This window comes from Triticum dicoccoides, chromosome 5B, assembly GCF_002162155.2.
Source record: "Triticum dicoccoides isolate Atlit2015 ecotype Zavitan chromosome 5B, WEW_v2.0, whole genome shotgun sequence".
Taxonomy (NCBI): domain Eukaryota; kingdom Viridiplantae; phylum Streptophyta; class Magnoliopsida; order Poales; family Poaceae; genus Triticum; species Triticum dicoccoides.
Window position 1 is genome coordinate 436,179,222 of NC_041389.1, and position 11,575 is coordinate 436,190,796.

The 11,575-nt window shown below is 45.5% G+C and overlaps 1 pseudogene; it reads left to right on the top strand.

Annotated features, from left to right (window-relative positions):
- LOC119309669 overlaps nt 1–4,738 on the top strand; it is a 10,784-nt pseudogene extending 6,046 nt beyond the window's left edge.
- The last annotated feature ends 6,837 nt before the right edge of the window (nt 4,739–11,575 follow it).

Sequence of the window (11,575 nt, forward strand, 5' to 3'; positions counted from 1 at the left end):
GATCTCCGGGCGGCGGCGGCGCCGTTGGCGGCAAGGCTGCGCGGCGGCGCGGGCTGGCGACGCCCGCCCGGCCTGATCTGGGACCTTCGGGCTCCATCTGGGTCGGGACGGGCCGGCGACAGGTGTGGCGGATGCGTGGCCTCCAGGAGGCGGTGGCGAGCAATGATGATCGGCAGGGGCTGGCGGCGTCGACGCCAGCTTGCTGCAGCGTGGCCGGTGGGGCTTGGCGGGCCCGTTTTGGGCCTGGCCGGGCCGGGGTGACCTGGTATGCCCCGCTGCCGTGTCCGGACGTCTACCGCGACGGTGCCGGAGGCGAGGGCCTCCCGCACGATGGCGGTGGAGGTGGTTCCCTCCCGCTCAGCCTTGATGCTGCTGCTCCCGTCGCTCAGATCTTCTCTCCGCTCTTCTTGGCCTCGTGGTGGTGTTCGCAGCGAGACGGTGTTGGTGACGGCGCAATCGTCGTGGCGCATAGTTGGGCGGTGGTTTGGCTGGTCGGCTCCGATTGGCTGGTGGGGTTTGGCGTGTGGGAGAAATCCTCGCCGGTCGTCCGGCTCCGATGCGGTGACACCAGCGGGTGCCACTATCCCTTCTTGGAGGGCGTCGGGAGTAGCTATCCCCCACCTCCCTCCGCGTATTGGGGGAAACCCAAGGACTTGTTCGGGCAGCAGTGTCGTCGGCGTCGCATCCCTTCTTGGAGGTGCTGCTTAGTTCGCGGTAGTTCGGAGCCTTGGGCTGTAGTGGTTTGTTTCCGGAGGGCGCAGTGGTCGCGGGTCATCCGCACTTTGTCGAGCTGCCGTTGTTGGCATTTTTTCTTCTTTTTCTTTGGGCTTGTTGTGCTGCTCGCCCCAGCATTGCGATGTGTACTTTGGTGGTTTGCTTTGGAATACAAAGCGGGGGGAAACCCTTTTTCGGTAGTATGAGTGTCAGGCCAGAATTCAGGACCAGGGACAGGGTACACAATGTCTTTGTATGCTTCAATATATAGTGCTTTTTTGAAAAATTCATGCACATAGTCCTCTGGGTGCATGTGAATCTTGCTCATTGCTGCTATTGCATGACTGCATGTCACACCTGTCATGTCCCACCTCCTGTAGTCACATGATTTACTAGCTAGGTTCACACAGTACTGATTATACTTACTAGACACTTGCCAAATGTTAGGACCTGCCTTATATGCATCACAAAATTTGGCATACTTCTTATTCTCCTCTAGTTTCTCTGAATAGTTGGGTGTGATCATCCACCTGCTGTTCTCTGTTTTTTCCCTAGTCTTCTGCCTTTTGATCATCTGCTTAGTCCTAATTCCTTCAAACACAGTCCTAATTGGTTTGGCCCTTACATCAAGGATCATTTTATTGAAAATCTCACTAAGGTTGTTCACAACAAGATCAGTTTTACAATTGTAATCCATTGCAGACCTACACCAAGTCTCCTTTGGAAATTTTTTAAGCCACTTCCAGGCATCCTCACACTTTGCTTTAAGCTTTGCCATTGCTAATTCATGGCCATGTTTGGTGAATGAGTAGCTAGCCTGATCTACTGTCTTCTTTAGTTATGCTCCTCTGAAACCAGCTGACTGAAAATTTGCATATATGTGCCTGAGGCAGTATCTCTGAGGGGAATCAGGGAACACCTCATTTATAGCCTTAAGAAGACCCTGATTGTAAATTAATAACCATGGTTATGAACAAAAAAAATAAAGCTACTAATAACAATATATATCTGAACTCTCTGATAGGGTGCATACCTTTTGCCTGTCAGAAATAATAGTGTAGGTTCCAAAATTGCTTCCACTTCCAATGCAACATCTTAGCTGGGTTAAGAACCATGTCCAACTCTCTGAGTCTTCCTTATCAACCACACCAAAGGCTATGGGGTAGACGTTGTTGTTGCCATCTCTTCCTGTGGCTGCAAGAATTTGCTGTCCAATGGTTAGCTTGATGAAGCAACCATCAAGCTCTGCATCCATACCCAAATTAGCTACCATAAATTTATAACAACATATTTTTAACAAAATGCAGTTATAGATTTACCTATAAAGGGCTTGCAACCATTAAGAAATCCTTGCTTTGATGCATGCAAGCAGTAGAACATGTACTTAAATCTAGGAGTTGGGGCAGGGTTTTCTGGGTCCTCAAATGTTGTAACTACACACCTGCTACCAGGGTTTGTGTCAAGAACTGCTTGTAGGTAGTCCCTCAGTCTATAGTACTGCTCCTTCTGGTCACCTTGTACAACCTTAATAGCCTTCCTCCTTGCCCTATAGGCCACACTCTTTGATACATCAACTGAAAACTTGACTTTGCTGTTTTTACTAAGTGCATCCACAGGTGCTCTAGGATCTGCTCTAAGAGAAGGCTCAACTGCTTTGGAAAGCCACTTTGTAGTAACCTTTGTGTTCTCTGCTGATGCTGGACAAGTGTGCTCCATGTTACACTTCTGAATGCAAAATGTTCTTTCATGAGCTATCCTAGAGGCACACATGTAAAATTCACATCCATGCTCTGTCTGTGAACACCAAACAATAATTCTTGTTGGAGTGTTCCTGTGGTAGTGAAAAGACCTCAAAGTCCTTATATGAAAATCTCTTAATGCTTCTCTGAACTGGTAAACACTATCAAAACACAAGTTCTTGCACACGAGTAAATGTGAATTGGGAATTGAGGGGTCAAAATATAGCCTCTCCTTCATCTTTTTCTTACTACTCTTTGTCTTTGGCTTCTTCATGAGGTATGGTAGTTCAACTTCATCTTCTTCTTCCTCATCACTTATGCCTGCATCACCAGCAAAACAAAACTCATCTGCTTCAGGAAACCAATCTTCAAAATGTTTTTTCTCTACCTCATTGTGACTTCTGCTAGTTGGACCAGGATTGTTCACATGTTTGACAATAGAAGTAGTTTGCAATGATGTATCCTATTCAGAGGCACACTCTATTTCCATTTGTTGAACAGCTTCAGCACTCCCATCTGAATGAACTGAATCCTCAGAACAAAATTCAGACACTTCAGTGTCTCCTTCAAAGTGGTTTAAATATGCCTCTCTTTGAATCCTGCTCCTCTCAAGCTGAGCCTTTCTATCATCTATCTGATTCTGAAGCTCATATTGCTCCACAACCTTTTTCACACAATAGCTCTCTTGAGTGTTCATTTAATTCTCATTACCATGTGTACTAATTCCAGGTTCAACATTTCTCACAACCCTTATGTTCACTAGCTTGACATGATGAAAAAAGTCTAACATTTCATGAACACTAGCTTCATTACCTAAATACTTTACTCTTTCAGATCCAATTTCCTCCTCCTTCACATAGTACATGTAATCACTGTCCCCATACCCTTCACTAGCAATGAGTGATTGTAGAGTAAGCAAAGATATATCCGACTCAAATATACCCCTTTTCACAGGGTTTCTTCCTTCTAAATGAAACCATATCTCCCACTTCTGGTCAGCCAAACTGCACAAATAAGTGCTCATGAATTGAATTGAAATTGACTGAGCTATACAGTTTACTGACTCCAGTTTACTACACATGTCCAACTAACAGAAACAAACACATCTTACTAATTTGCCAGATTGAAGCTGCTAACCAAAGGCCTAGCAGATGATACTTGCATACCCGCAACCCATTGGCGATGACTGGGAGAGCGGTGCCTCCGGCTGCTGCGAGCCGGCCTGCGTCGAGAAACTGGTGCTCCCCAACCAATTATCGACTAAGCCGCTGGCCATCAGTGCAGGCGCGGGCGAGGCAGCAGCGTCCAAACTTGTGTCACCGCCGCCAGCGTCGCCTCCGCCAACATCGCCGCCGCCAGCGCCGCCGCCCGCCGGAATCAACGAGGACATGGCGGCCGCCACCTAGTTCAGAGAGAGGGAGAGGAGGGAGAGAGTGAAGCGAGAGGGGAATGGATCAGATCTTGACCCGCACTGCACCAACAGGCGCCATTCTGACAGTGGACGGGCCGTTAACGGCCGTCACCGCGCGGCGGCTGTCAGTTAGCCACCGTGGCAACTGATTCGCGGGCCAGGCCGGTCAGATTCGGGGTTAGCGCGGGCGAAGCGAGCGCTTTCGACACTTGGTAGTTTTTTGCCACGGTTTAGTTCAAATTTGGTAGTTTTTCGCACAAAAACGTAGAGTGGTAGTTTTCTGTCACGTTTCCTTCAATTGTGGTAGTTTTTGGTTAAATACTCGCAGACAAATGATGCACACATTTCTTTCACACTGATGCATTGCTATGTAGAGTTTTCAAAGTATCCAAAGTGGCAGACAAGAGAAGTTGAAACTTCTCTTAAGAAACAAAAGAAGACCATTGATGCAAGTCCGGGCACAGCCACCAATGATCCGACTGATGCATCCTCAGTACGTACTAATGCTACCTCGATACGCACTGATGCTCTTGAACGTGAGAAAAGACCTGATGGTGTGAAGAAGGACAGGAGAGGTAAAGCTGATGTCAGTGCTTGCAAGCTGTCATTAGAAACTATGTGGGCAGCAAAGCTAGAGAAGGATGAGATCAAAGAGGCGGCAAGAAATGCTCGCTACCCACATCAACTGGAATTGCGAAAATAGGAGATTGCACTCAAAAAGAATGAGGATGCACGAAACGAGAGGGAGGATGCACGGAGACAGTTTGAATTAGATGAGAGGGTCTTGCTCATCGACACTAGTGGTATGACTGATGTGCAAAAGCAGTTCTACCAAGCTAAGCATAAGGAGATCCTTGCTCGCGGCCTAGGGTAATGTGAGCTATATGTTGTAGTTGTAAGAACTATTTACTGCTTTTTGCTAGTTGAGGACATGGATTACATCACTCATTGCATAAATATTTTTATTGATAGCTGCATTACAAAGACATGGATTACTCGTTTCCAAACTTTTGCCACACATGGTCAATTAGATCAAGTTTAAGCTGATCATGTTCATCGAAATTTCTAATCCAGTGGGTCATCTGAATAAAAGATCTCAGTTCTTCCGCATGAGTACGAGAGATTGTGACTCTTTCTCCCATTGCTTCAAAAGTGCAGCTTTGCCGACCAGTTTGTCGCTCCTCTTCAACTATCATATTGTGCATTATGACACAAGCTTTCATGACATCAGTGATTTCTTTACGTTGCCATCCTTTAGCAGGTCCACGAACAATGGCAAAACGGGATTGCAGAACTCTAAAGGCTCGTTCCACATCTTTCCTAGCCCCCTCTTGCTTCTTGGCAAAAGTTTTATGCTTTCTGCTAGTTGGAGCTGGTATGCTCTTCACAAATGTTGCCCACCGTGGATAGATACCATCTGCAAGGTAATACCCCATTGTGTACTGATGGCCATTGATGCTATAATTCATTGGAGGAGTTTGTCCTTTGGCTAGCTTTGTAAAAACAGGAGAACTTTGAAGAACATTTATATCATTCAGAGACCCTGGTAAACCAAAATAAGCATGCCAAATCCAAAGATCTTGTGAAGCAACTGCTTCCAAGATCATAGTGGGCTCGCTCACATGGCCTTTAAACATGCCATGCCATTTTTTGGGGAAATTTTTCCACCCCCAGTGCATGCAATCTATGCTCCCTAACATACCGGGAAATCCTCTTTCCTCCCCTATTGCAAGTAACCCCCAGTCTTCTTCACTTGGAGATCTCAGGTACTTTTCCCCAAAAACTTCACAAACTTTGATCACAAATTTCTTGCAAGACTCTAAATTAGTAGACCCAGCGGACCAGATGTACTCATCAACACCATCAACTGCTATTACATATGTTAGCATCCGCATTGCCGTGGTCATCTTTTGCAGAGGATGTAACCCAAGAGCTCCAGAAGCACTTCTTTTTTGCGTAAAATAACCATCATAGTCATGCTCAAGTATACCATCAGCTATGCGGTTGAACAAAGTATGCGACATCCTAAATCTGTGCATAAAAAGTAAATGAGACAGGGGAATGAAAAAAGGACCAAAGCAGAGAAGTGTACTAATTACAAACCTTCGTCGAAACAAATGTTCGGGAAAGCGAGGAATTTCTTTGAAGTAGTCGTCCCATAGAAGAAGACATCCGGCATCTCTTCCTTGATCGATTGACTGACGTCCATGCTTGGAACCGCCATGGCGTCGAGCGTTCTTCCTCTCTTCCTCCTCGCGCTCAGCGAATGCTGCAAGTATGAGTTCATCGTTGCCAGATGAAGATGACGAAGAACTTATGTCCCAAGTGGATGTGTTCATTGTGTTGCGTGAGAAACGATAGAAAAGCCTAGGTGAGAAGAGAAGTCACAGGTAGAAGTGTGCTGGAAGAGAGGTGGTAGGGGTGGTTTATATAGATAGGAAATATGGCCGTTGGAAATATAGCCGTTGGAAATATAGCTATTTGAAAATATAGCCGTTGGAACATACACGTCCTAATTTACATGTTCCATTGGAAAATAGGGAGGTGTATAATTTAGCAAGGTGTATATGGAGACATACACGTCCAAATTTACACCATCCACTAGAGATGCTCTTAGAGAGCTGTGTAAAACCGAGCTCTCACAATCACCGGAGCATATGGGCCGTCAGATCTGTTTTACCAGTTGTTCTTGACCGTCGGATCTCGGCATGGATGGATGAGAGCCGCTGGATATTTTTTGAAGCACCTTGGGCCGTCGGATATTTTTACCAATGGCAATGGTGGGCAATTCAGTGGTTTGGCCGGGGGTAAAAAACGGGATTTCATCAGGGCATATAACGACGCGGCAGCTCTCACGACAGAAGACCTAGCCGCTTCCCCTGTCTCAGTTTTCTCTTCCTCTCTCCGTCTCTCGATCCCCTTCTCAACGGTTCAATTGTTACTCGTATAATACAGGGATTTCATTCACTCGCTGATTCCATCCAGCTTAATCATTGCTACAACATGATTATGCTGGAATTTACTCTATTTTGGGCAGCCCAATAACTATTTCAGAAATTCCTAAATAAATCCTAGAGGCTCACTTAGCCCATTTGTGCAAGGCAAGGGATACTACTAATGTTTAGTCCCACATTGCTAGTTGAGTGGGAGTTGGACCTCCTTATAAGGGAGGTTCTTTTCCCACTTGTATGAGCATGAGAACAAGAGGGACATCCACGCGCGCTCCTCCTCTGCCGCCCGCCTCGCCACGCCACGCCTCGCCTCGTCACGACGCGCCGCGGGTTGCGGTAATGAGCCGAGCCGATGTCTAAATTTTTGCCACGCACTACGGGTATACGAAAGGTCACTCAGAAGCTGAATTTTTTTTTCTGTAGTGGACACTGAACCCGAACGGCGCGCCTCTTCGGCTGCTGCCTGTTCGTTTCGTCTCCCGCATTCCCTTTAGCTCCCGGCGCAGCCTCTCGCCTCCTTCTCTTGCGCCTATAAAAGGGAGGCCGCTCCTCTTAGAGAGACGCACCAGAATACTCCTTCCCTCGCCATCGGTTCCATCTCTGAGCTGCTGCTGTCTTCCTCATCCCGGCTTGCGGCATGCACCGCACGTCGGGACAGTAGGCCTCCGAGACCGCACCTTTTGATTTCTGTACGGGAGAAGGGTGATAAGGTTTTTGGGGAGCGCTCAGCGCGACTACTGGCTGCTTCATCATGGACGATCCGGTTGCCGACGACTTCTTCCCTGACGTCCACGACCTCCTCGACGACATGGCAGGTGAGGACACCGACCCCAAGTCCAGCGCTTCTGCTGCTGCTGTTCCGTACGTGTTCTTCTCCTTTCTGTTAGAAGTCCTTCTACAGTTCTTGGCTCTAGTTTCTGCCCTACGTATGTTAGGTTCTATGTCGTATAAGCAACTTCATCTAGTGTATGTTCTAGATGTGTTTAGCTCAAGTTCATATATGCAGACGATGTTTACCTTTGCTCTGTCAGATTTCATGACTTGCTTTATATTTGCTATTTTAGTCATGTTTTATCTAGTATTTCCATTAGCAAAATTATTTGTTAAAATGCTCACATTTCCAACAATCCAAAAACCTTATTATAGGCAATTTACCTCGAATGGTTTTGCTGCTTCCATGAGACCTCCTATGTTTGAGGGTATCCACTATAAGAGGTGGCGCGTGAGAGCAGTCTTATGGTTTCAAACCATGAGTTGCTATGACGCCACTCTTGGTAGACCTGAAGGAGAACTTGATGCTCAACATGCACAAGCTTTTCAGAAAATGGATACTTTGTTTAAGGCTGATATCTTGAGTGTTCTCGATAAGAACATAGTTGATGCTTATGCATCAATTGATAATGGAAAAGATATGTGGGATGCACTCGAGGCCAAGTTTGGGGTCTCGGATGCTGGCACTTAGCTGTACATCATGGAGCAATTCTATGACTACAAGATGACTGAAGAGCGCTCCGTGGTTGAGCAAGCTCATGAGATACAGTCATTTGCTAGAGAACTTGAGCACTTAAATTGTATCCTACCGGACAAGTTTGTTGTCGGGGGTATCATCACTAAGCTTCCTCCTTCGTGGAGGAACTTTGCTACCTTACTGAAGCATAAGAGACAAGAGTTTTCTGTCCCAGATCTCATTGGTACTCTTGATGTGGAAGAAAAGGCGAGAGCAAAGGACACACGTGCTCGAGGTATTGAGGGAGGATCTAGTGCCAATATGGTACAGAAGAAAAACTTCCAGTCCCACAAGTTCAAGAACAAGGGCAAGCTTGATGGTAAAGCAAAGTTTGATGGGAAAAACAAGGCTGTACAACACACGAACTTCAAGAAGAAGAGTGCCAAGAAGAAAGGTGCTTGTCATGTGTGTGGAGATCCTGATCATTGGGCTCCTAGTTGTCCTAATCGCTATGACAAGCGTCATCCTAGGAAAGGCGGCAAGACCGCTAATGTTGTCATCGGAGACATTGACATGAAGGATGCTGGGTATGGTATATTTCCACCATTCTTTCAGTATGTCATTCTCCTGATTGGTTGATTGACACGGGTGCTAATGTGCATGTATGCGGTGATATTTCCATGTTTTCGTCTTATCAGACCGCAGGGACTTCAACCGTGCTAATGGGCAGCGGTTCAAGTGCTTCTGTTCGTGTTGTTGGCACGGTCGATCTGAAGTTTACTTCGGGGAAGATCGTGCGGCTGAAGAACGTGCATTATGTCCTCTCCGTCAATAAAAATCTTGTTAGCGGATCTCTTCTGTTTAGAGATGGCTACAAGCTTGTCTTTGAGTCAAATAAATTTGTAATATCCAAGTATGGAACCTTTGTTGGTAAAGGCTATGAGTCAGGAGGCCTGTTTCGTTTATCCTTATCAAACATTTGCAATAAATTTGTTAATCATATTTGCAACAATAGTGAATCAAATATGTGGCATTCATGTCTTTGTCATGTTAACTTTGGTTGCATCTCGCGACTAGAGAAATTGAACTTAATCCCTAGTTTCACCACTGTCAAGGGATCTAAGTGTCAAGCGTGTGTGCAAGCTAAGCAACCTCGTAAGTCTCACGTGACCGCGAATATGAGAAATCTTGCACCATTAGAACTTATACATTCAGATCTATGTGAAATGAATGGTGTTTTGACAAAAGGTGGAAAGAAATATTTCATGACGTTAAGTGATGACTCCACTAGATACTGCCATGTGTATCTTCTGAAATCTAAGGATGAGCCTTTGAACTTTTTCAAGATCTATAAAGCTGAAGTGGAAAACCAACTTGATCGAAAAATCAAGAGGCTTAGGTCCGACCGTGGTGGAGAGTATTTTTCCAATGAATTTGATGCTTTTTGTGCGGAACATGGTATAATCCATGAGAGGACGCCTCCCTACTCACCTCAGTCAAATGGGGTGGCCGAAAGAAAGAACCGTACTCTAACTGATTTGGTTAACGCCATGTTAGACACATCGGGTCTCTCCAAGGCATGGTGGGGGGAGGCGATATTGACTGCTTGTCATGTCCTAAACCGAGTTCCCACAAAGAACAAAGAGATAACTCCATTCAAGGAATGGGAGAAGAAAAGATTAAAGCTCTCTTATCTACGAACCTGGGGTTGTTTGGCGAAAGTCAGTGTGCCAATTCCAAAGAAGCGGAAGCTGGGACCAAAAAGTATGGATTGTGTTTTCCTGGGATATGCTTTTCATAGCATTGGATATAGATTCTTGGTTGTAAAATCTGAGGTACCTGGCATGCATGTCGGTACGATCATGGAGTCGAATGATGCGACTTTCTTTGAAGATATCTTTCCCATGAAGGATATGGCTACCTCATCTAATCAGGAGATGCCTAGTTCATCAAATTAGGAACCAGTTACAATTACCGAACCTACCATTTTGATGGAACACTTTGAAAGTCCTGTGGAGGAAAACAATGAAGTTCCTACTAGGAGCAAGAGACAGAGGACTGCAAAGTCCTTTGGTGATGATTTTCTTGTGTATCTCATAGATGACACTCCCAGTTCTATTTCGGAGGCCTATGCATCGGAAGATGCTGACTACTGGAAGGAAGCGGTTCGTAGCGAGATGGATTCCATCTTGGCGAATGAAACTTGGGAGATAACTGATCGTCCTTATGGGTGCAAACCTATAGGATGCAAATGGGTATTCAAGAAGAAGCTAGGCCTGATGGTACTATTGAAAAGTACAAGGCTCGGCTCGTGGCAAAGGGTTATACCCAAAAGGAAGGTGAAGATTTCTTTGATACTTACTCACCTGTGGCTCGACTGACCACTATTCGAGTTCTACTTTCACTAGCTGCCTCACATGGTCTTCTCGTTCATCAAATGGATGTTAAGACTGCTTTCCTAAATGGAGAGTTGGATGAGGAAATTTATATGGAACAACCAGATGGGTTTGTAATAGATGGTCAGGAAGGGAAAGTGTGCAAGTTGCTGAAGTCTTTGTATGGACTCAAGCAAGCACCCAAACAGTGGCATGAGAAGTTCGAAAGAACTTTAACAGCTGCAGGCTTTGTTGTGAACGAAGCTGACAAATGTGTATACTATCGCCATGTTGGGGGCGAGGGAGTTATGCTTTGCTTGTATGTTGATGACATACTAATTTTCGGAACAAATCTGAATGTTATTAAGGAGGTCAAGGATTTTCTATCTCGCTGTTTTGAGATGAAGGATTTATGAGTGGCTGATGTCATTCTGAACATCAAGTTGTTGAGAGACGATGATGGTGGGATTACATTGCTTCAATCTCACTATGTGGAAAAGATCTTGAGTCGCTTTGGCTACAGTGATTGCAAGCCCTCTCCAACACCATATGATTCTAGTGTGTTGCTTCGAAAGAATCGAAGAATTGCTAGAAACCAATTGAAATATTCACAGATTATTGGCTCGCTTATGTACTTAGCCAGTGCTACGAGACCTGACATCTCTTTTGCTGTTAGCAAACTGAGCCGGTTTGTCTCAAAACCAGGAGATGTGCATTGGAAAGCTCTAGAGAGAGTTTTGCGTTATTTGAAAGGCACTGCAAATTATGGAATTCACTACACTGGACACCCAAAGATGCTTGAAGGGTATAGTGACTCAAACTGGATCTCAGATGCTGATGAGATAAAGGCCACGAGCGGTTATGTATTCACTCATGGAGGTGGCGCTGCTTCTTGGAAGTCTTGCAAGCAGACCATCTTAACTAGGTCAACAATGGAA